Consider the following 22021-nt stretch of genomic DNA (forward strand, 5'->3'; position numbering starts at 1 on the left):
AGTCAGCTTTTCCTGGTGAGCGGCTCTTGAACATATTCTGGTGCCTGGCTGTTCAACTTTAGGTGATATACTAGCCGTTCAACCATAGTGGACATTCTGCCATTCACATCCCGGCTGTCCAACCCCAGCAGCTTTCAGTTCGAATTGCGCACATGGGTTCCTAAAAATGGGACAAGCTGTAAGTTCGTACTGCATGCATAAGCATTTGTGCCCTTTTAAAGAGCACTGTTTGCCCTTTCAGGGACAAATGTAGTGATTTACAAAGCCTGTGGTGATTAGGTTTTTTTTACTTAATTTATTTTGCTCAGTTCATGCTGTCCAGTGTCTTCCGGTTCGTTATTTTGCTCAGTTCATACTGTCCAGTGTCTTCCGCTTCGTGCAGCCGCCATCCCGGTCACCGGCGGAGTATAGCCATTTCTTAATAACAGCTGCCACAGCGACCTTGTTTGCGTCGGGGTACCTGGGCTGTATCGACACTGAAAGAAAATTGAAAACAGACAAATAAGTAATATACTACACTGTAAAAATATCCACAGGCTTAGCAATGCCCTTCCTGAAAAAAAATTCAATTGATTGATTGATTATGAGGTTTAACGCGCCAAAACTACGCAGGTTATGAGGTGCGCCGTAGCGGAGGGCTCCGGATTAATTTCGACCACGTGGGGATCTTTCACGTGTGCTGAAATCTCAACACACGGGTGTCTGTTTTTCGCCTCCGTCAGAAAAACGGCCGCCGCTGCTGGGATCGAACCCGTGACCTTCAGCACAGCAGCACAATGCCTTAGCCACTAAGCCACCGCGGCAGGTGAAAAAAAAAAAAAAACGTATTACAAGCTTGCTTAATGCAATGCCTCTAGTTTTCACAACGTACAACTATTCCAGAGAGCCAATATTTATTACGCATTATCAAACAGTATCCATATTCATTCCTGTAAACAAGAACATTAAAAATAAGCTCTAATGGTCGAACAAATACACTGAAATAAAGTAGCCCCTGAAAATATTATAATGAATTCCTCGTGCATAAAATAAAATCAGGGCAGCTTACTAAGAACAAGAGACAATCTTGTCTAGCTCGCAGAAGGCCTCTTTCGCCCCCTTGGACCCTGCCCAGCTGCAGGACAATGCCACTGGCTGCCCAATCACCATGCCCAACACCGTGCGGGCAGCCGCCTTGAAGTCGTAGCTACCCATGTGGCTAAAGTACTGGGCCTAACAGGAGAAAGGAAATTTGAAATACACTTGTAAGTTGAATGCATCGAGGCTGAACATATGACGCAAAAGCATACCTTTAACGTGAGCACATGAGAAAGCAAACAATTTGTTGTCGTAGATAACACAATCAGTTCTGCTGCCTTTTGGTTATGGCACGGCACAGAGCTCTGGCCTTTTCTTTTTAACAGCAGAGCTGTCAAGCTTGTGCTCCTTGGAGGGATGTTACCAGGGCGCTACAGCACACAGTCCGGCAGCCGAGTTTGCGAGGGGGAGGAGGGAGGAGAGTGGAGACGAGGACCGGTGCACGTACAAGGGTCCTCGTGCAAAAGTTTAGCCTTGCCGAGCGCACATGGTATGACGTTAGCAATGACATCAGCATTCCGCGCATAACTTTCGCGAGGCTGTTTGCGACAGCAAGGCCACGCCTTTTCTCGCCTCCAGATCGTTTTCGCGGGTCTGCACCTTGTTTCCCGCAGCGGACTACTTCGATGGCGAGTCCGCCGGGATGAAAAACCCCGGGACATTAGTTTCCCTCTCGGAACGCGCTTTGTCGGGCCGCGCTCATGTTTAAGTTGCTCGTCGCAGTTCCGGGCAAATACTACGGCGTTGTCGAGGTAGACTAGGAAGGTGTGCCATTTTCTGAGGCTTCCCCTCAGCTCCACTGGTCACTGCTGTTTGCAATAGCAAAGCCACGCCTCAATTTTGTTCATAATGTTTTTGAAGTCCACATTCTATGAAAAAAATTCTACATGCGCAAAAAGAATGATCAAAGCAGCGCAGATACGAGAAAGTTATTCTATTTTTTAGTCTAACAATACAAGCACATGCAGTACTGGCAACGTCACACTTGAGGCCTCCGGATATGACGACAAAGAGCGGTGGCCCTACAGTTGGCTCAGCTTGAAAGTGTGTATATGCCATTATTTTGACCAAACGAGCCTAAATGTTGCCTTACTGCTTGTTTTCTTTAAAGTAAGCATAAAAGCTTAACCGTGGGCTCAAAGAATACAAAAATCTATAGAGACAGTAACAGAGCCGCACTATGGCTCCCCTTCGAGCACGTGTGCCTTTCCATGGCGTGTTACGATGCACCACTGTTGATATCGCCTGGCGTCAGCGCGCGTCGCCAAAATACACGCGAACTCGTTCATTCGCACGCCGTATGCTGATGTCTATTCACGGCAGATATTGGCATCGATGGTAGAGGAGGCGTGGTCAGGGAGCATAGCAAAAGTGGACGGCAGCTTCCAGGTTATCAGTCCGTCTCTATGTCTGGGGACATGTTTTAGCACTGGGAAATGCTGTTTCGTTCACTTAAAAACAGCAACATTTTTTTTCTCTAGCGGTGATTGGCTGCCTTGAGACAAATTGAACCAAACTGTTTTTGTTGGCAAGCTATTATCCCTTGGAGACAGATATAATTCTGTGTGGCACATTCTGTACTTCGCTACCTTTGCTTGCGTCGGAGAGATTGCGATCGCGTGATGCTTGTTATGAGGTAACTATGGAAGCTCTAGCTACATTGCTTCTAGTATTAGCAAGATGGGGGTTGTCTGCAAGATTGGTGCGTGAGACACAAGCATTCTCACTGCCAGAATTTCACAAACATGACAAGAAACAGACACACCTGGCAATATTTGTTGACTATATAGTTCTGTGCTCAATTTTTGCAAGCCTCACAGCTTGTGTATATGGTCGAGAGGTAAGAAGCTGGAGTACTGGTTTGCAAGTCAGTGGTTCTAATCCCGCATTTTGTTTTTTTGCTGCGAGCGTTCTATAAGGTTTTTTTTACTAGAATATGCAGCTGTTTCTTTAACCTTTCTTTGAACCCACAAGTGACGTTCACATGAAACCTCAATAGCAAGGCAGCGCTGAACATGGCTTCACACTAAATTAAAGAGAGGTAAAGATGGTACAGAGTTCAGACAAAGAGACATAGCAACACCCATCGACGCAGCAGCAGGCACGTCACTTTGCTAGTCTCGTGTGGCTGCTTGTCCTCTCCTACTTTCCGGCACAGTACCACCGAACGACAGCGTCACGAAGCGCGGAAAGGAGCTTTCCAGGTCAGGCCACCCTGGGCTTAAAACTTCCAGGACGTATTTTTTGCCGCCCTCATTTGTCCCGCCATATGACATCGGGGTCAGTGAGAAAGTGAGCAGCAGATTTCCGGTTTTCGAGAAGAGGGCAGTGCTCTATTTGCTTGTATTTTTAAATTTAAAATTAAACAACTTTTTTATTTCTACAAGGATCTTGGCAATTTTTTTTGCATCTATCTCTGCACGACACCAAGAACAGATGTAGTGGCCAAAAAGTACCTGAAAGAAATGTGCTCGAGAAATTCACGAGGGACAAACCCACACACAAAAAAAGGAAGCAGACAAAATGAGATTTGACGGACTAGCGATTGAATTTTAATCATGAGTGATAGAAAGATTCCACTTTCCTGCAAAATGTCTTATATAGGCAATTGGGGCGTTGCTTTAATTAAAGGTTTAAAGAGCACCCTGCGCAATGAGTTGAGGGAATGATTATGTGCATCTTGCATCGCACGTACCTTCCATCATAGCGAACATATTTTCATGATTCTTGTGGGAGGTGATTGCTGGGACAATAGACTACCCCAAAATACATTCCGAGTAGTCGAGGGAAAGTGCTACGGGTCCCTTTGATAGGCAAGGGTGCAAGAAAAAGCCCACCAATGCCTACGCAAGTTGCTGTGTAGGGACATTGCTTATGAGATACCTCTTTCATGTGGAAAGGTCTGCATTGGGCACACTGGAAGGTGTGTGAACGTGCGATTGCGTGAACATGAACATAACCTCTCAGTTGAGAACTGCACAAGTGGGCATAACCCCATCCATAGCTCTGCAAGCGCATGCATGACGCTCTTAAAAAGCAAGTGAAAATTGTCCAGGTGCAGTGATACATGAGAAAGGGAGATACAGGAAGCTTACCACATAGGAAAGAACGGATGCGATTTTGTCAGTGACATTTCAACGGGTCTCCATATGAAAGAGCGTATTTATTAGGCTGTGAATTTTCCTTATCACAATTTTTTTTTGCATGCAAGTGGAGCCACGTAACTTTGGCCTGCAATTATGTGTTCTTACGCTGCCTAAAAGTTAGTTGCTAGTCATTGCCTGTTATCACCAGCTACTTTCTGTGATTGTCAATATTTTGCACCAAGTTCAAGTATTGTTAAGATGCACCAACTCGCCAAACACATCTTTCTAAGATTGAAAGAAAGGATGAAATAACCTAAAACACAAAGCAATCACACTGTGCTTCATGGCTATGCTAAAGAACCCACCAGTAACTATTAGCAGCAGGTATTGTCTAAAGCCTAATAAACTGCATGTCAATTTCCTCGATTTTAAGATGCAGAAATCCCACAAACCTTGTGAGATTAGCAGCAGTGATGCACAGATTTCGCCCACTCTCATCCATAGCGTTTGTGGCAGGATCAGTAGTAAGGAGCTCATGCCAGGCACTGCAAGAAAAAACAAGACCACACATAATATACGGTACTTTGAAAATGAAAACCGGACAAGCAACCAAACCGAATAGAAAACCGGGCAAGCATTTTGATTGCTTGAGCAGGGTCACAAACTGTTAAATTGTAAAAACAATTCTTTCTTAAGATGTTTGCAGCAGCCAAAAAATTTTGGAATTTGTTAGCACCAGGAAACTAGACTGTAAACAGGTCCTCTGACACAGGGGTTCCCTCTCACAAGTGTAGCAACGTAATGAGAGCATGCTTGCCAATCTTCCCACGAAAACCTGCCTTGAGTTGTTCGCAACACCCAGAAAGTTTCCATAGATGCCACCCATCCCTGTCACAAATGAAGGCATCTAGAACTGACAACCTTAGGTTGTCCTGTGCTTCATGTTCAGACGATATACGAAAATGCTATAAATCAGGGGTTGGCAACCCGCAGCCCATGGGGCAGTATTATGTGGCCCCCGGCACAATGGTAGACCCCTTCTCCTCTGTCACTTTCTACCTGAAGGCCGACATGGCAGTTTTGACCTCAACTGGCATGAAAGCTCGTGACATTCGTGTTGGAAATAAACATGATAAGGATTGCTATTCTAGTTTTGTACACTGCTTTCAATTTCCTCCCCAAAATTTATTTGCCTGCAAAGCCCCCCTCCCCTTCCAACCAATGTGCCCTCCGGCCCCCTCCGTGTCCATTGCATTAAACCCGGCTCTCCGCCTGAAAAGCTTGCTGACCCCTGCTATTCAGCAAAAGTTGCAAATTTTTAACCTGTCACTGCTTGTTCAATTCGAAGTGAATGAAAATAAGTAAGATCTCTCCTTTGTATGCATCACGCAAGCATACAAACCCATTAAACCCTTCGTAATTTCAATGAAGGGCCCATGAAGACTTGCTAGGGTTGAGGCTAGGCCAAGTTGATTCCAAGTTGAAAAAGACGAGACTGCAAAATGGGCGAGATACATCAGACAAAGAAATGAGGAAAAACACAAGTGCTGTTGTTTCTACTTATTTCTTTGTCGTTTGTGCTGCCTGTTTTGGACATTTCCTTCCTTTTCACCCAAGAGGACAGCAGACATTTTTTTAAAGACTGGGCTGTAGCTCATGTCTCTCGGCAATTGTGTCCAATAGAAAACACTGGCGCCATCACTGAAGGATCCGCGTTTTCTCAGAAGGATCAGGCAGAGTAGGCCACCTTGGATACGTCATGGGAGCCCTGACATAGGCAGTTTGGGGAAAGGCACACATGGCATCACACTGATGTCGATGTCGAAAGGAAATCCATCCTTAACTTTTTCGAGCATGCACATATTAAAATTGACTTAAAATATGTTCTTCCGAACACTTAAAGGTTAACCTTCCTGAAGGGTATCTCTATTTAAAAAGAAAGCTTTTTATGTAGTCATCTGTGCTTTGAAATTTTGTGCCAGCACTCCTTTAAGGGTCAGATTGAAGTTTTCACTATTCCCCACACTATAATGTGGCAAGGGCCCTGTGACACACTGGAAGGCAGCAGCAAAAAAATGGGCAGTCAGCAAACTAGATTCCACACCATTGTGATGAAACCAAATATTTGGAATCGCTGATCAAACAACCTTGCGAAGCTTATCAGTGTTTTAAGTGCAGAATGATATAGCCATGGTGTTCGTTCTTGCTTTAGGTGCTGACTCTGAGTAGAAGCAGGCAACTGAAGCTCACCTGAACCCTCAGGGAGTTCCAAGGGAATGCCAGGCATGATTTACATGATTTTTCTTTCAACTTTAAAAGCTGTCATGCAGTTGAAGAGCCATGCAGTTGAAGAGCCATCCAAAGAATGGTGCAACATCCTACCATTTGCAAAACAGCTTTCTTTCATTTTATGCTGCTCTCCTTATGCAACTGCATTGCAGCTGTTTGTCCTTCATGTTATCATTAGAAAATATTGTTAATTTTGACATGGAGCCCAGAAGTTCTGGCAAAAAGTCAACACAACTGTTTTAATATTCAAATATTTTGGTTGTCCCCACACCATACCTTAATTAAGATTAATACCCTAGTTACATGGCGGAAGTAACTGTAGTTACGTTTAACGGTGGTTACTAAATTTTAACTGTGGTTATCGCAAACTGCGGTTTTGGCTGTTACATGCGAAATTCCAAGTGTGTCGACAGCGGTCACTTGGTTGTGAGCGTAACAAAAATAAAGTAACAAACTTTTAACCTCACGATAAAAACCAAAGGCGAAGCAGTGTAGACAAAAAATATCGTTAGACAGTTGCTTTAGACCCAAACACGACGCACTCGCGCACGCCGAAAAAGGGGCTTCCCCAGCAGCTCGCGAGCGGCTTGTTCTCGGGTCGGTTTGGTGTTGGGAACTTAGGATCGTGGTTGATATTTGACCGGCGCTATCTCTACAACTGCAAATTACAATACATAGCACAATTTTTAACCTTTATAATATCCACTTTGTCGCATGTGGAACTTCTTTTCCGCGATTGATTTCGAAGAGGGGCGACAAGCTGTTGCTATTGTGGTCTGGGCTGGTTCGAGCCGCTTTCAGTGCCGTGCGGACCGGCGCTATCTCTACAACTGCAAATTACAATACATAGCACAATTTTTAACCTTTATAATATCCACTTTGTCACATGTGGAACTTCTTTTCGCGATTGATTTCGAAGAGGGGCGACAAGCTGTTGCTATTGTGGTCTGGGCTGGTTCGAGCCGCTTTCAGTGCCGTGCGGACAGACGCGCCGGCATGTTTGCAGGAACGGCCGACGTGCGCACGGATCGTTTCCGAGTGCTGAAAACGCTTCATGATTGCCTGCTTTGTCTATTTTTTTTGGCAAACGATCAGCAGAATTTACAAATTTAGGCTTTTCTCATAGTTGATTGGGTGGACCGGGAAACGAGCTGCTGCTAACGCGCGGTCGTGCCGACTGCGAGAGCGACGCAAAGAGCACAAGCTCCTCTTGGGGGCAGCTTCGAGGGCTCCCGCTATTTCAGGCCTTCGTCTTCTGCGAACGCCAGGTGATTTTTTTCGCCTACGCTGATGCGCCGCCACTTGTGTGCAAACTGACCTGTGCGATTTTTGAACACTGCGGCAGCAGCAACTGCGGTTAGCGTAACCGAACTGAGGTGGCCAAGCTCAGTTTGCGTTAACCATGGTTAGCGGGGTAACTGTGCCCGTGTAACTAGGGTATAAGGGTCCCAGTCCACTGTGGGAAACTAGCAGGCGAGTTTTACTCATTACATAACCAACTGAAGTGTGTGTTAAAATAGGCCATTTCAATCTCTCATTTGGAAAAACAAAGCCCATGAAATGTGTATTTTGAGAAGACTTATTGATACAGTTCTGTCATTATTAAGCATCATACTACATTTCCCCACCTGTAACTTTATCAAATTAAAGCAGTGCATCTCAGCCGTGCTGCAGTACATTAGCATTTATTCGAATAATCACTAAGATCAAAAAGCCTCATAGCAGCCACTGAGTAAAAATGTTTGTGCGAATGACGGGAAAGGAATGCTTCTATCATGAAAATACAAAACCTGGACCTAGTACTTATATTATTGCACTTTTTACAGCCTACAAACCGTTGGCTTTATTTCAGTTGTCTCAATTACGACATAGTACCGCATTTCCTCTTTAGTCTTGTGTAATAAAGCAAGGATATTGCAAGAAGCACACGCCGCAAAATTCTGCGCATAGGTGTCCTCGCAGTGTTGAACCTCAAAAAAAAAAAAAAAAAAGCACACGCAATAAGAAACAAACAGGCCCAATTTTTTTGCACTACGGCTATGAATGGTCAGTTGCCTAGATTGTAAAACTCTGCTGCCCCAATATTGTTGAGGCCACGATATGGCAGGGGACAAAACTCAGTACGCTCGCACAAGCTTTGCAGCCACAGAAATTGCAGCGTGCAGTCGTAGTTGACAAAGAAAGATGCCAAAAAAAGGTGCATATGTGTGTGTAGGGGGGGGTGAGGAGGGGGCATCAGTAGTTGCTCACTAAAGCCACCAGCGGTTGTCTTACAACTAAAGGTAGAAAAACTATTTTCTGCCAAAAAAAAAAAATGCGTGAATGCATTTGACTTCTCACTGTTTAGCCGTAGAGCACTTTCCAAGCTCACTGACGACTTATTTATAAGAGGTTCACAGCACTGTAGAAAGCCACGGCTTCTTTCTTAATAACTACGACTGCTCTAAAATTACAGCCATGCTGCATTCTGAACTTCTCTACCAGAAATACTGTTTTGCGAAGAACAAACTATTTGCCGCAGTGTTTCACTCAGCCTCATCTTTACTACTTTCAAAACAGCGGTTTATTTGTACTGCAGAAACGGCTTCCTCGAATGTTTCTTTTTTTATATTAGCTTTCTAAGGAAGCTTTGCAACCTTCATTTAAAGGTTAGCAGTGTACTGTGTTCGCAATAGGAAAAAAAAAAAAAAGGCAATATTTACGTCTTTGCTGCGGTGGTCACAGGATAGCGGCGGCCCATGCACTAGCCCAAAGCTGGGAAGCATGCACGCACCACCGTGTAAAAGCAAAATGCCTACAAGCTCCTAGAGCAAAACCTTCTGAGAAATGTCATCACATCTAAAAATACTTTTTTCGTTTCATGCAAGAAAATGCACTACAATTTCCTACTATCTTAACTGGACCTTTACAAACCGATACCTAACCTCGACATCTTAGAAGCTCTTGATTGAGGAATGCATTGTGATAATTGCTTAACGTTATCAACCTCAGCACTGATTCATTACTTCAGGCACCCCTGTCTCCAGGGACCTGCCAGGAGAAATGCACACATGGCTTTTTCGACATCGGCATAGTGAATGGCAAAAAAGCCGCTGCCTCTTGAGCTACTGCCGCAGCACTGACAGGAACATTGTCAGCTTGTTCGTTTCCACGGTTATTAACACAGTAAGCTTCTAGCCAACAACAGAGGTTAGAAACTTGCACAGGATACTAAAAAAACTGAGCAAGCCTTGTCTATACAGTACAAGAATACAAGAACTTCTGAACTTGTGCTTGGTTGCTGCAGTGAAGTTTCTGAGGAAGCATAAATAAATGCTGCTTAGGAGACAATAAAGACAAATTTCTGTTGAATTTACATTGGCAATATTTAGTTCTTTGTATGATTATAATTTATGTTTCATCCAGCTGCCCCCAAGTAAGGAAGTTTTTAAGCGCAGACTCGATTTAAGAGCACACATCGTGAACTTGTGCGAGAAGCTGCATCTTTCACGGTTTTCGATAATGCTATGAACTTTCTAAAAATAAAGCACCGATGAGGTTAGATAGTGCCATTACCATCAAACAGTGCTTACTCAATTGCATTCCAGACGATTTGTCTCAGCACCAAGGTTTTGGCAAGTACAATTTTATTCAACGAGTCAGCACCCTACAGTTTAACAGTGCACTAGAGAGCGCACTCATGGTGAGCGAGAACTAACTGCACGGCGGGTTTGCCCATGCTGTGCACAGGCTGCAAATGCCCCGTGTTGCATGTTGTCTTATCAGATTCATGGCCTCTGAGTGGTATATTTTGTCATGGCAGTCCTTTTGAATATAACAGCTGTACCCACATTTTTCAGACTTTTTTTTTCCTCCAGCATGCAGGTCGGCATGCCTTGGGTGAAAATGTGCAAAGGCTGCTTGTTTGAGCGTCACTGCACAGTTGTTGAGTACATAAAAAAATAACAAACACAAGATCGTTATGCATTAAAAACTATAACTAAGATTTTGGGGGTCCCTGAGTGCTTCCGCAAATAGATTATCACGCCAAATTGAACATATTTGAATGTAGCACCTTTGCAACAATACGCGCTGTCGTACGCTGTTTTTAGAGCCCAGTTATTGATTCCAATCCCATTATCTATCGCTAATTTCTGTTCGCTACAGGTTAGCAGTGTTCATTTTATAGACAAGAAACAAACAAAAATCAACCCTTTTCTAATGCTACAGCTCAGCTCTGCGGGGACGGTGAGACGCACAGCTAATTCGTAGGGTATAGGAGTCGGGTGCAGCAATTGACTGGAAAAAGTGTGGCACAGAGAAATATAGCTCAACAAACCGCGATTTCGGTGAGAACCACGCAAAGCATGGTCCATTTGCAGCCTGTGTACAGCATACGCAATCCTCGCATGCAACTAGCTTTCACTCGCCTTTAACCCACTTTCTACTGCACTGTAAACTGTGGGTTGCAAACTGTTGAATATGAACTTACCAATTTTCAAATCAGATTAGGTGTCCGAATCGGCCACACGATACGCAGTCCAATGCAGCTGGTGGCATGTGGCTGGGGCCGTGGCTGCTCCCGCTGTCCCCCGGGAAATGCCTGCACAGCTCCACACCAATCCCGGGCAAATGGCGCCACCCTGAGAAGGTTGTAAAATTGTGGTCTATAGTCAGGGCGCCTACCAAACTGATGCGTCAAAATTTTCCTAGTTTTTGCTTCAGCAAATTGCCATGAGCAACATCAGTTCATTCATCTCTAGGCAGTCTCAAAACGTCACATGATGCTGTCATGATCAAGTATGCTGAACAATCAAAACAATAGAGGAGGTGAACAAATATCATACATTTCTTAAATTGAATTTAAATAGTTAAATACAAATACGAATGTTACTGTATTTAGTCGATTATAACACGTTTTCTTTTTGCAACCTGAAGTCAACCCTCACGTTACAATCTGCCTAAAATTGCAATGATGCACCCAACTGTCATCAATGGCTACAGTTCTGACCATTTCGCAATCTATGTCATCAAGATGTGTCAGAGTTGTTCGGGTCCACTACAAGCTAAGATCGACTTTTTCCGTTTCCTTGCTTTTTTTCTGTGGTGGTTGACAGCGTGCGCAACTTTTTTCCTTTGTTTTCGCGCCATACTTTAGTATTGAGGCATAGGTAACTTTCATTGCCCTCAAGTGTTTCAACACCGCTTCAGCTCCCCTTGTTACGGCAACGTGTTGCACTCAGTATGACCCATGCTATTTTAATGGCTCAAGAAATCGGGGATTCGGCAGCTCCCCGAAGAGTCAACATCGACCGTCTGTGGATGGCAGCTACTGCGGGAGCGCCTTTTTACATGCGAACCCTGCCCAATAAGTTTCCGAGGGCCTTGCTACAGCTGCCACGTCGAATTACAAAAGGGTGTTGCTGATTTCGTCACCAAACAGTGTAACCGCCTTTTGGCGGTCAGTGTTGAGCTGATACAGCTCAAAACAAGTGATATCGCTCGACAGATGGGCTTCCTGCGAAGTTATAAGTGTCAAAGGTGGGCGCCTAGCCCAAGTGTTTGAAAAATAAATGTGCTTTTCCATAATTCCACTGGCCTCACGTGAGTACTTTGGCGGCTCTTCTTTTTTTTTTTTTTGGCACAACAGAAAGTTACCCTTTGAGTTACTTAAGTGGTTTTAATTTTTCTTTTTTATGCGATGAAGTCACCCCTCACGCTACAATCGTGGTCACATTACAATTCAGTAAACACGGTACGGGGTTGTCTTTGGCATTATTATTGGAAGGGCAAAATTCAAAATTAGCATACACTATGTTCTCTGTGCTTTTTTTAGACCGATCTTGATCAGAAGAGCAAGACTATAAGCAACAACGAAATGAAATCTTATTTGTGCCCAATCACCAAGGAGAGAAGCTTTTGAGGTATTAAAAAATGATGGACTGTTTCAGGTACCCCTGCTTGGTACACAGGGGGTTGCGGCCAAATCATTAGGGAGCACTGCCTTGCTGCCCCAACATCTACCTATAGTAGACCATGCAGGAGCACAAGCCAGCATGGGCTACTTTAGGTAAACCTACCCATCCGTACCTGCCGCAGTGGCTAAGGCATTGCGCTGCTGAGCACGAGGTTGCGGGTTCGATTCCCGGCTGCTGCGGCCGCTTTTCTGATGGAGGCGAAAAGCAAAAACGCACGCGTGTACGAGATTTTGGCGCACGTTAAAGATCCCCAGGTGGCCAAAATTAATCCGGAGCCCTCCACTGCGGCGCGCCTTATTGCCGGCGTTGCGTCAACGCGTTAAACCCCACAATCAATCAATCATCATCATCATCTAGCTTTTGATTGATTGATTGTGGGGTTTAACGCGCCGACGCAACGCAGGCGATGAGGCGCGCCGTAGTGGAGGGCTCCGGATTAATTTTGACCACCTGGGGATCTTTATCGTGCGCCGAAATCTCGTACACACGGGCGTTTTTGCTTTTCGCCTCCATCAGAAAAGCGGCCGCCGCGACCGGGAACCGAGCCCATCATCATCTAGCTATCCGTACCATTGATGCATTTTATTTGCCAGGGCTATCGACGTTTGCCCCCTCATCCCACCAAAAGGCTCTGATAAAAATCACGTGATTACGTTACGCCGTCGGATTGACTGATTGCAGGGTTTAACACGCTGAAGCAGGGTTTAACACGCTAACAGGGTTTAACACATGGGCTATGAGGCGTGCAGTAGTGGAGGGCTCAAGATTAATTTTTAACACCTGGGAAACTAACTTATGCTGAATCTCGAGACAAGGGTGTTTTCGCTTTTCGCCTCCATCAGAAAAGCAGCCACCGCGGCCAAGATCAAACCAGCATATATGGGCTCAGCACCACACCTTAGCCACTGAGCCTAGCTGCGGGTGCATTATGCTGTCAGTGTCTCAAGCTTCTGAATACAGTAAATGCTGCTTAGGTACTAACATTACCCTATAGTGCAAAGAACAAAACTTTTGACTGCATTTAATTTACATTGTTTTGGTACAATTTGTTTTTTTTACATCCTTCGCACACTATCTAGCCAAATATATGTTCAATATGATGACCAGGCGGTTGATGCCTCGCCAGAATTACCACCCCATCAACATGTGCAGTCACTTTACTGGCCCGAAAGAATCTAAATTGTCAATTCTTATGATTCGAGAAAGCGAACTCATGATCTTGAGTAGCATGTGGCTATGCCTCATTTAAAAACAGAACCCAGCATGTAAACGTTTGTCTGCACACATTTAGAGGCACTAAAGCCATTTTATATAGATGAAAAAAAAAATATTTTTAATTAATGAGCAAGAATAAACAAAATATGGCAAAGAAAGCCAAACGGTTCGTTTTGCTCCGACAAAAATCTATTTGGTTGAAATGATTGATTGATTGTAGGGCTTAACATGGCGACGCAACGCAGGCGATGAGGCGCGCCATAGTGGAGGGCTCCGGATTAATTTTGACCACCTGGGGATCTTCAACGTGCGCCGAAATCTCGCACACACGGGCATTTTTGCTTTTCGCCTCCATCAGAAAAGCGGCCGCCGCGGCCGAAAATCGAACACGCGACCTCGTGCTCAGCAGCGCAACGCCTTGCCACTGAGCCACCTCGGCAGGTTATTTGGTTGAAATGAATTTGAACTCACACAACTGAGCCTGTGCGCATAATGTAAGCACTGTGCTTACAGCATTTTGAGCAGTCACAGTATGCCGTCGACATAAAGAAATGAAGCATAAAGATGCCTCACTCCAGGTGCCACCAACAGTGCAGCTCAGTAGCATAGACATGATCTTATTTCAGAGAAAGGGGTGGGTAAGCTTGAATGCAAAAAAAGGGAAAGAAATTCAATTGACAGATCAATTTACAACTCAAGTTCACAAATAACTTTGGGACCTTGCACGCACACCCAGCATAACCTCCCCACTGTTTTTTTATTTTATTTTGCTTAACCCATCGCAAAACAGCCGGCTGATTAACTGACCACTGACAAGGAAGCCATGTAAATTCAGTGCATAGGTAGCGCGAAAGGATGTCAGGAGTCTGTATTCAGAGAAAAGAACAGTGCCTTCCTGTATCTGCAAGAGATTCAGCTTGACTAGCTCACATTCACTGGAAGCATGCAGGCTATGCTGCCAGAAGTGTCTGCTGAGAGCACCATCACTCCACTGGCGCGGCATCCAACATCCAATGCATAATGCTCAGTGACACGGTAATACAGAAGGGTCCATAGGTATAGAGGGGATATTGTGGCCGATATGCATGTGTATATGATATGCTGCTGTCAGTTACCGCTGGTGCAGCTACACAGACCCGAGTTTGGCCCCAGCTCCAGCATTCCAATTACTTCTTGCGGCACTGGGACTGCACCTGCAAGATCTAGTGCTTACTCACATTACTAGCATTATGACATAACAGCTGCCCAGCCTCAAGCAGATGTTGAAGGACTCTTCACCCAGAAAACCTGGTTTGCACACGCACTACATCGTGTGCAAAAGAAATATAAAACAGGAATTCACTTTCTGAACGTATAAAAAGCTACATTCAACATAATTCAACTGTCCTAAACATGCAGAGCATCCTACCGCTGAAAGGGCTACCTACTACTATTATTCCTGTGGTAATGCAAGAATAAACAACTCCCACAAGTTAGGTGGGCATAATTCCTGCTGCAAAGGCCCCACATCACTCAAACACATACTCATAGGTCCAGTTTCTATTTCTCGGTTCCTATATCGGCAACATAAATGCAGTACGTACCTGTTATTGCTTTTCATCTTGCCAGACAGTCCCCGTCCTGAAGCTCCAGCCACTTTTAAATGAAAAGGTTGCAAAGAAAAGTTACATAAGCACAAACGTCGTTACCTGCCAAAGTTAAAAGCTCACAGTACACTACACATTCCGAGAAGTAAGAACACTCACTCAATGATTGTTTTATTATCAAGACAGTTATGTCAAAAGACCTAACCACTGAATTGATGAATGGTGCTTAAAACCAATGCTATGTAAGCGTAGATAGCGTTTACAGCAATGTGAAATATACTCCGCCTATGTGCTCCTGAACTACAAACCGTTTGAAACAAATAGTTTTCAGCCAGTAACAAGACGATAAAAAAAATATCAAAACACTTTTATTTCCAAGTTAAGATTCTCAAACTATTTAAGGTTTTCATTTTTCTCAAGGGAAGTTTTACGTCCGATAAGTTAAGCAGTCGCACATTGTATTTTGCTTTGTTCAAAGTGGCACAGCTATCGAAATAAAACAAAAGCACGGTGAAACCGCACGGCCGCATATAGAAATAGACCTAATGCGATAAAAACCGCATACGAAACAAAACACGTCGATTCCTCACGGTGTTATCAAGAGCACCGGCAATTATTTCAAGCTTCCTAAGGCCCTCCGCTGCGCCCACCACCTGTCCGTCAGCAACGCTAGACATATCGAGCAGCGCCAGCAAATTGCATTTAGCTTGCACGAACCACAGCGTGAGACTGACGCGGAAACGAGAAATCAAGCCAATAACACGTTTCTGGCACCGAACCTTAGTAGCGCTAGAAAAGGTCCAGCAAAAAAGAACTTACCGAACTTCTTTGTCCGGGCACAGGAAAACGCCGCCCTTCTTCGATCGTTTGCCGCTGTATTTCAGCTTATCCTTAACCGCACGTGTTTCCAACGTGGCAAGCAGGCTTTATCCACAAAGGGCGAACACATTTTACGACGGTATATCGCACAACAAACATGAATAACAACACGGACAACGCGCAACCACGGACGACCTCGCCGCCACCACTTGATGGAAAAATTACATCGGAAACGACCGCAGCGCCGAAACGGCCAAATACATGAGCAGAGTTACGACTTTAAATTTTAATTCAAAGTGATCATACAACATTTCCAAATTTTTCAATCTTCAAAGAATCATTTATTCAAAATTGTCATTGCTTTTGGTGTTCACAAGTTTTTCAGTTTAAATAGAATCCTGATCGGAAGCGACTGCAGCGCCGAACAAAAGAGCAGAGTTCCCTCTTTGTATTTTTATGCAAAGTGATCACACAACATTGCGAAATTTGTCAATCTTTAAGGAATCATTCATTCAAAATTATTATTGCTTTTTGTGTTCACAAGTATTTCAGGTTTAATGGGCTCCTGATTGCAACTTTCCCGATCGCTGCCTTCTTGCTCCCGGTCTTTTCCGATTGGCTGCCAGTTTTGGCCAGAAGATCTAAGCCAATCAGGCTGTATTTTTGGCGCATGGCAGCGCCCTGAAAAAACCTTGAATGGGGATGATGATGGCGAGTAAAAGTCTTTGAATCGGAGTGACGGCATGTTCCATTTCACCTGTCTTAGCTATTTATTTTACCTCGGACTTGTCTTAGCTGCCGCTATCTCTGGCTCTGATTCCCTGCGCCGTACGCGGTCTCGTGGACTTGTCTCGGTCATAACCAGACAAATAAAAATTCACGTGTGCTTTACAATGCTTTTCAGCTCGGACAAAATTTGGCGTTCGGCCTGCTTCAGCGCAGGCTTGCACGGGAGTCCTGAATCATTCGGCTCGCGCGTTTGCAGATCGTGATGTTGCATTAATCATTTGAAGGTGTGATCGGAGACTTCAGGGTGCGTAATCATTACCGAGGGAAATCTTTGTCGCAGGTGTCGCTAGCCTTACGCTTTTTCAACCACTTGGTTGGTAAATCTATAACTTCTCGTAAAAGGTACAGCGTTTATGTGAGTCTTTACTGTACTCGCACAGGACTATTCACTAGCATTTCTTTTTTTTTTTTTGTCGGGTGTTTTCTTCGTAACTTCTGCGAGGAAAACTGGGAGGGAGGAATACCTTTATGATACGGAGAAGTCAGCCTGGAAACAAGATGGCTTGATGAATGAAAATGACGACAAGGAATGAATACACCAGCACAGAAAAACGCACGCATACACTATAAGTACTCTAGAAACGCAAATCTGAAAGACGCACAAACGCGCACACAGTGCAAACGTTCACAGAATTTCCTCAAAGCCGGTCACGGAGAAAGGCAAGGCCTTCGCAGCCCTTGTCGCAGACGCAGTCGAGGGCTGTGAGCCTATGCTAACGCTGAGTTTCAGCACACAGTGCAGGTTCAATGTCCTAACGAACACTACAAGAGTGACAGAGAGGTGATACTCGTCTCGTCTTATGCATGCAGGTAGTCGTTGGCGAAAGCGATGTTGAAGCTTCCTCACGTTTCCGTAGGTCATGCTGAAGTAACTGGAACTGGCCCATGCAGCATTCGGGGAGCCCAGGCGGGGTCATTTCTGTAGTGGTCGGTTGGCAGTTGTAGCTGCAGCGGCGGCTAGCTGTGGCTTTTTGTGTGTGCGTGACAGCTTACTCACCCCGTAATTGCGCATATTAGGTAATAGACCCCCAAACGAACGAGTTCCTCTAAACAATTACCTTTGGTTAAAGCTAGTTTTGTACAAACGAAGTTATATGCTGTCAATCAAAAGTATTAGAAATCAAACATAAAGAGCTAGCTCTTCTGAAACATTGAAACTGCATTGCTGACGCTGTCATACAACTACACTTCTGATGAAGGCCAAAAACGAAAACGCCCGTGTGTTTGAGATTTCGGCGCACGTTGAAGATCCCCAGGTGACCGAAATCAATCCGGAGCCCTCCACTACAGCGCGCCTCGTCGCTTGCGTATCTATAGCGTCAGCGCGTTAAGCCACATAATAATAAATCAACCAATCTCAGAAATTTACGTACCAGTTTATTTTTTTTTTCAGGGCTATAACAAAATACGCTCAAATTATGCACCGTTCTTACTGGTCACGTCTGAGGGGTTGTAAAGATAAGATTGGGACCACTTCGCCTTCCACAGAAACAATGAGGGAACTAAAATTTAGGATGCCCACGTGGTCTAATTAATGAATCGTTGCCTTCATATTTAGACTGCTATCATGGCTTCGGCTGGTGAAATCCTCGTTTTATTGACGCGTGAAAAAAAAAAAACGTTATCTCTAACCTGAATTTCGGCAATTTTTTTAGTGGGAGGTCTTATCGGTACATAGATCTGCTGTCATGTTTAGCGTCCGCAGAGCGGCACATTTGTTTGCACATAGCTGCTGGCCTTTTCTCAGTCCAGGAAGCCACGAGCTTTCGCCACTGTTCGGGCCCATGTTAGTGCATTTCTTGACTGCTACTTAGGTGCTAAAGCCTGGAGCTGGTTCAATAGCACATACGATTTTTGCTTCTTTCCATCAACACAGACGGCGAATGAAAAGGGTTGCTTGATGGAACGACATGGGCCAGTTGCATGTAATTACTGCTATCGCGATGAATGCTCCAAAATACAGATTCTATAGAATACATATTTCCGCATAGTAGTATTAGGTCGCTTGTACGAACAAGGAAACTTGCTGACAAACGTTCTGCGTACAGTGATTTTGACGTCCCAAGGAAAAAAGAATGCCAAGAGACCGCCAAAAGGGCGGTCTTTTTTACTCTAGGTAATATGCGTTGTGCGCCCGGAGCATTGATCCTTAATCTCCTCGGCGTCGCGGTTCGTCACAAAGCTTACGTTTTTAACTTGTATCAAAAATTGCAATACCAATGAGGTCAGCGTCTGTACCAATGCGGTCAGTGTCTATGCAGGCTCGCAAAGCACGAGTTGTTTTACGCGCACTTCTTCTTTAGTCCAAAAAAGTGACATTTATTTTTGGTTTCAAGTCTAAAGAATGGCCTAAAACGTATAATGGACAAATGAAACGCGAACACGAAATTATGAGCCGGAACACACAAATAGCGCGATTTCTTTCCATGCAAGTGAAATAATCGCGCCGCTATATAACAGCAGAGTCTAAAACATTGAAGGACTCTGATAACAGTAACAAAGATTGAAAATGTGTCTTTCCAAATATACCACTAGCGAGCCATTGTTTTGCATTCACTATCCATATTCTTTCCTCTAGAGCGTTCGGTTTAATATTTTCGTGTTTTCATTCATTCGTCCATGAGTGTACATGTATATACAGCACACTGTGTTCGGTGGCTATGCGCTAGCCCACGCATGACCTTCGGAACTCCGGTGATTGGGCAGGGGCGGTGCTAGACCTGTGACAGACATCAGCCGTTCACCTTTCGAAGAGCAGGAGCGTGATTTGGTTCCGACTGGATTAATGCGATCGGGAGCCAGACGTTTTCTTGTCGACTTTTGAGCATTAACTGCCATAGGAAAAACGAGTACTCGGCTACGGCATCATAGCCGTTCATCTTTTATACTCCGGCAGGCGAAAAGAGGTTGGCCGCTCGGAAGACGTGTACGTGCTGCTCATCTTTTGATGAGCGGCTTTCAAAGAAAAAAAGAGTACTCGGCAGCCGCAAGCTTGCCGCACGTCTTGTGATCAATGTTGCGGGAGCAAGCGCCGTTCCTCGGCGGCGGGTGACTTACCAGAGAATTTATAAGCAACCCGCGCCGGGCAGAAACCGTGGTTACGGCGAACCAGTGAAAGGCGATCAACATATGAGCATTGGCTGCCGAAAACGTTCGAAGGTAACGGCAGCCGAATTCGTACCGTCCATTTTATTATCAATGGCAGCCAATTCGTTGCCTGTTGCCGAGCATGCCGGAGAACAGCCATAGGATGGCCGGTCAAGAAACGGACTTTCCGTGCTGCCTGGGTAGTTACAGCAATATCACTATCCAATGAATGTGTGCAACATGTCATTTGAACGCGCGCCCAGACAGAAAATAATACAATACGCAAGCTACAGCTTATCTCCTATAACTACAGTGTAAAGAAACCTACATACCTAAGGTGGGTAGGAATGTGTAATTGATAGATTGTGCGGTTTAACGCGCCGAAGCTACACCTGGGCGATGAGGTGCGGCGTAGTGGAGGGCTCAGGACTAATTTTCCCTGCTGGGGATCTCCGACGGGCGCCGAAATATCCACACAAACCGGCATTTTTAAATGCAGAGCATTTCTTTAACTCACGATGTCACCCGTTCTAGTTGTCCGTAGTAGTCCGCACCCCTCCCCCTACACTATATAAAAAAATAATACTTACCGGCGCCTGGTTTCGATCCCACGACCCTGCGGGCGGAACGCAAGGTACATGGTGCTCTACCCACTGCGCCACAAAGCCGACACAGAATGGAGGGCTACGAACGCGCCTTATATCCTTGACTCATTCAAACTACGTCAAGAAGCTGCTGATACAACGCATTCACTACCTGTGGGCGGAACGCGAGGTACATGGCGCTCTTCCCACTGCGCCACAATAATCATACCCACCTGCTAATAAATGATGTCACGTGACCACGTAATTACGTCTCCTCATTTAATTACAATACAACAACCAACAGCAACAAGTGCACCAACATTAACGTAACGCAAACAACTTAACGTCGTGCACCCCCGGAAATGCTCTGCATTTGATCGTGCCCCTCGCGAGGGGGATGTTTAGTTTTTTGCGAAGCTCGGACAGCGCATAGTGATGTTGTTGTGGAGATTCCTAACACAGCCGCTGGATGAAAGGCGCACTGACGTGCGGCCTGCCGCGTGCCTCCAAAGCGGTGTGAGTGCGCCTAGAGCCACATACTGCCACCGCGGCGCCACCGTTCCGGGGCTGGTTGCGGCCCGCGGGACGTCGGCTTACGGGCCGCTTTTTAAATGCAGAGCATTTCAGTAACTCACGATGTCACCCGCGTTGTCCCGGCGTAGTCCGCACCGTCGTTGTCCGCACCCCTCCCCCTACACTATATAAAGGAAAATACTATCCGGCGCCAGGTTTCGATCCCTCGACCCTGCGGGCGGAACGCAATGTACATGGTGCTCTACCCTCTGCGCCACAAAGCCGACACAGAATGGGACGCTACGAACGCGCCTTATATCGTTGACTCATTCAAATTACTGCTGACGAGCGCTCTCTCGTCAGCAGTTGCCACAAGTGCAACAACATTAACGTAACGCAAACTACTTAACGTCGTGCGCCCCCGGAAATGCTCTGCATTTGATCGTGCCCCTCGCGAGGGGGGTGTTTCACTGCGTCGCCATGCGAACAGTTTGCCACGCTTTAGTTTCAGTTCTTTCTTTGCTGGGGTGCCGACGAGCGGCGGCACCTCCTCGCACTTCGCCGCGGGAGGATCCGCGGCGGGGGCGAGAGATGGCGCTGGCGTCTCCGCGGCCGCGTCTGCGGTAGAGATGGGCAAAACGGCTCACTTCAGTGAGCGGCTCAGAACGGCTCAGTTCACTGAAGTGAACCGGTTCATTTGAACGGTTCAGCGGTTCATTTAGGTTTGTAACCTGTGTTAAGCATGCATAATCTAAATTATTACTCAATGGTTATTGAGTCATTTATTTTGTAACATCCGCTGTATTTGTGCTGAAAATAATTGGCCTCACCATCATTACAAAAGTTTTTATGTGTCAGTGGTATTTCAGAATCACTCTCGGTCGATATATAAAAAAGAAAATGCAACTTTTTGTCAACTTTATAACCTCACAAATATGATCTCTACTAGTGAGCTGTGACGCCAGAAAAAAATTATTCTGGAAAACATGACACAAGAAACTAATTTTAATATTGTGGTG

At 45.2% G+C, this 22021-nt stretch overlaps 1 long non-coding RNA gene across 2 annotated transcripts; it reads right to left on the bottom strand.

Moving 5' to 3' along the window:
• Nucleotides 1-239: 239 nt before the first annotated feature.
• On the bottom strand, nucleotides 240-16908 carry LOC144178952 (uncharacterized). Of its 2 annotated transcripts, none has more exons than XR_013324112.1 (5): nucleotides 16030-16908; nucleotides 15208-15259; nucleotides 10924-11074; nucleotides 4616-4708; nucleotides 240-1212 (listed from the first exon to the last, which is right to left on the bottom strand). It is a non-coding gene; the product is annotated as an uncharacterized LOC144178952 (long non-coding RNA). The 2 variants fall into 2 exon arrangements; XR_013324111.1 differs by having other exon boundaries at nucleotides 250-476; nucleotides 16030-16901.
• Between the last annotated feature and the right edge of the window lie 5113 nt (nucleotides 16909-22021).

The sequence above is a fragment of the Haemaphysalis longicornis genome, unplaced genomic scaffold, assembly GCF_048455015.1.
Source record: "Haemaphysalis longicornis isolate Haplotype H1 unplaced genomic scaffold, Haemaphysalis longicornis Haplotype H1 scaffold_1, whole genome shotgun sequence".
Lineage (NCBI taxonomy): Eukaryota > Metazoa > Arthropoda > Arachnida > Ixodida > Ixodidae > Haemaphysalis > Haemaphysalis longicornis.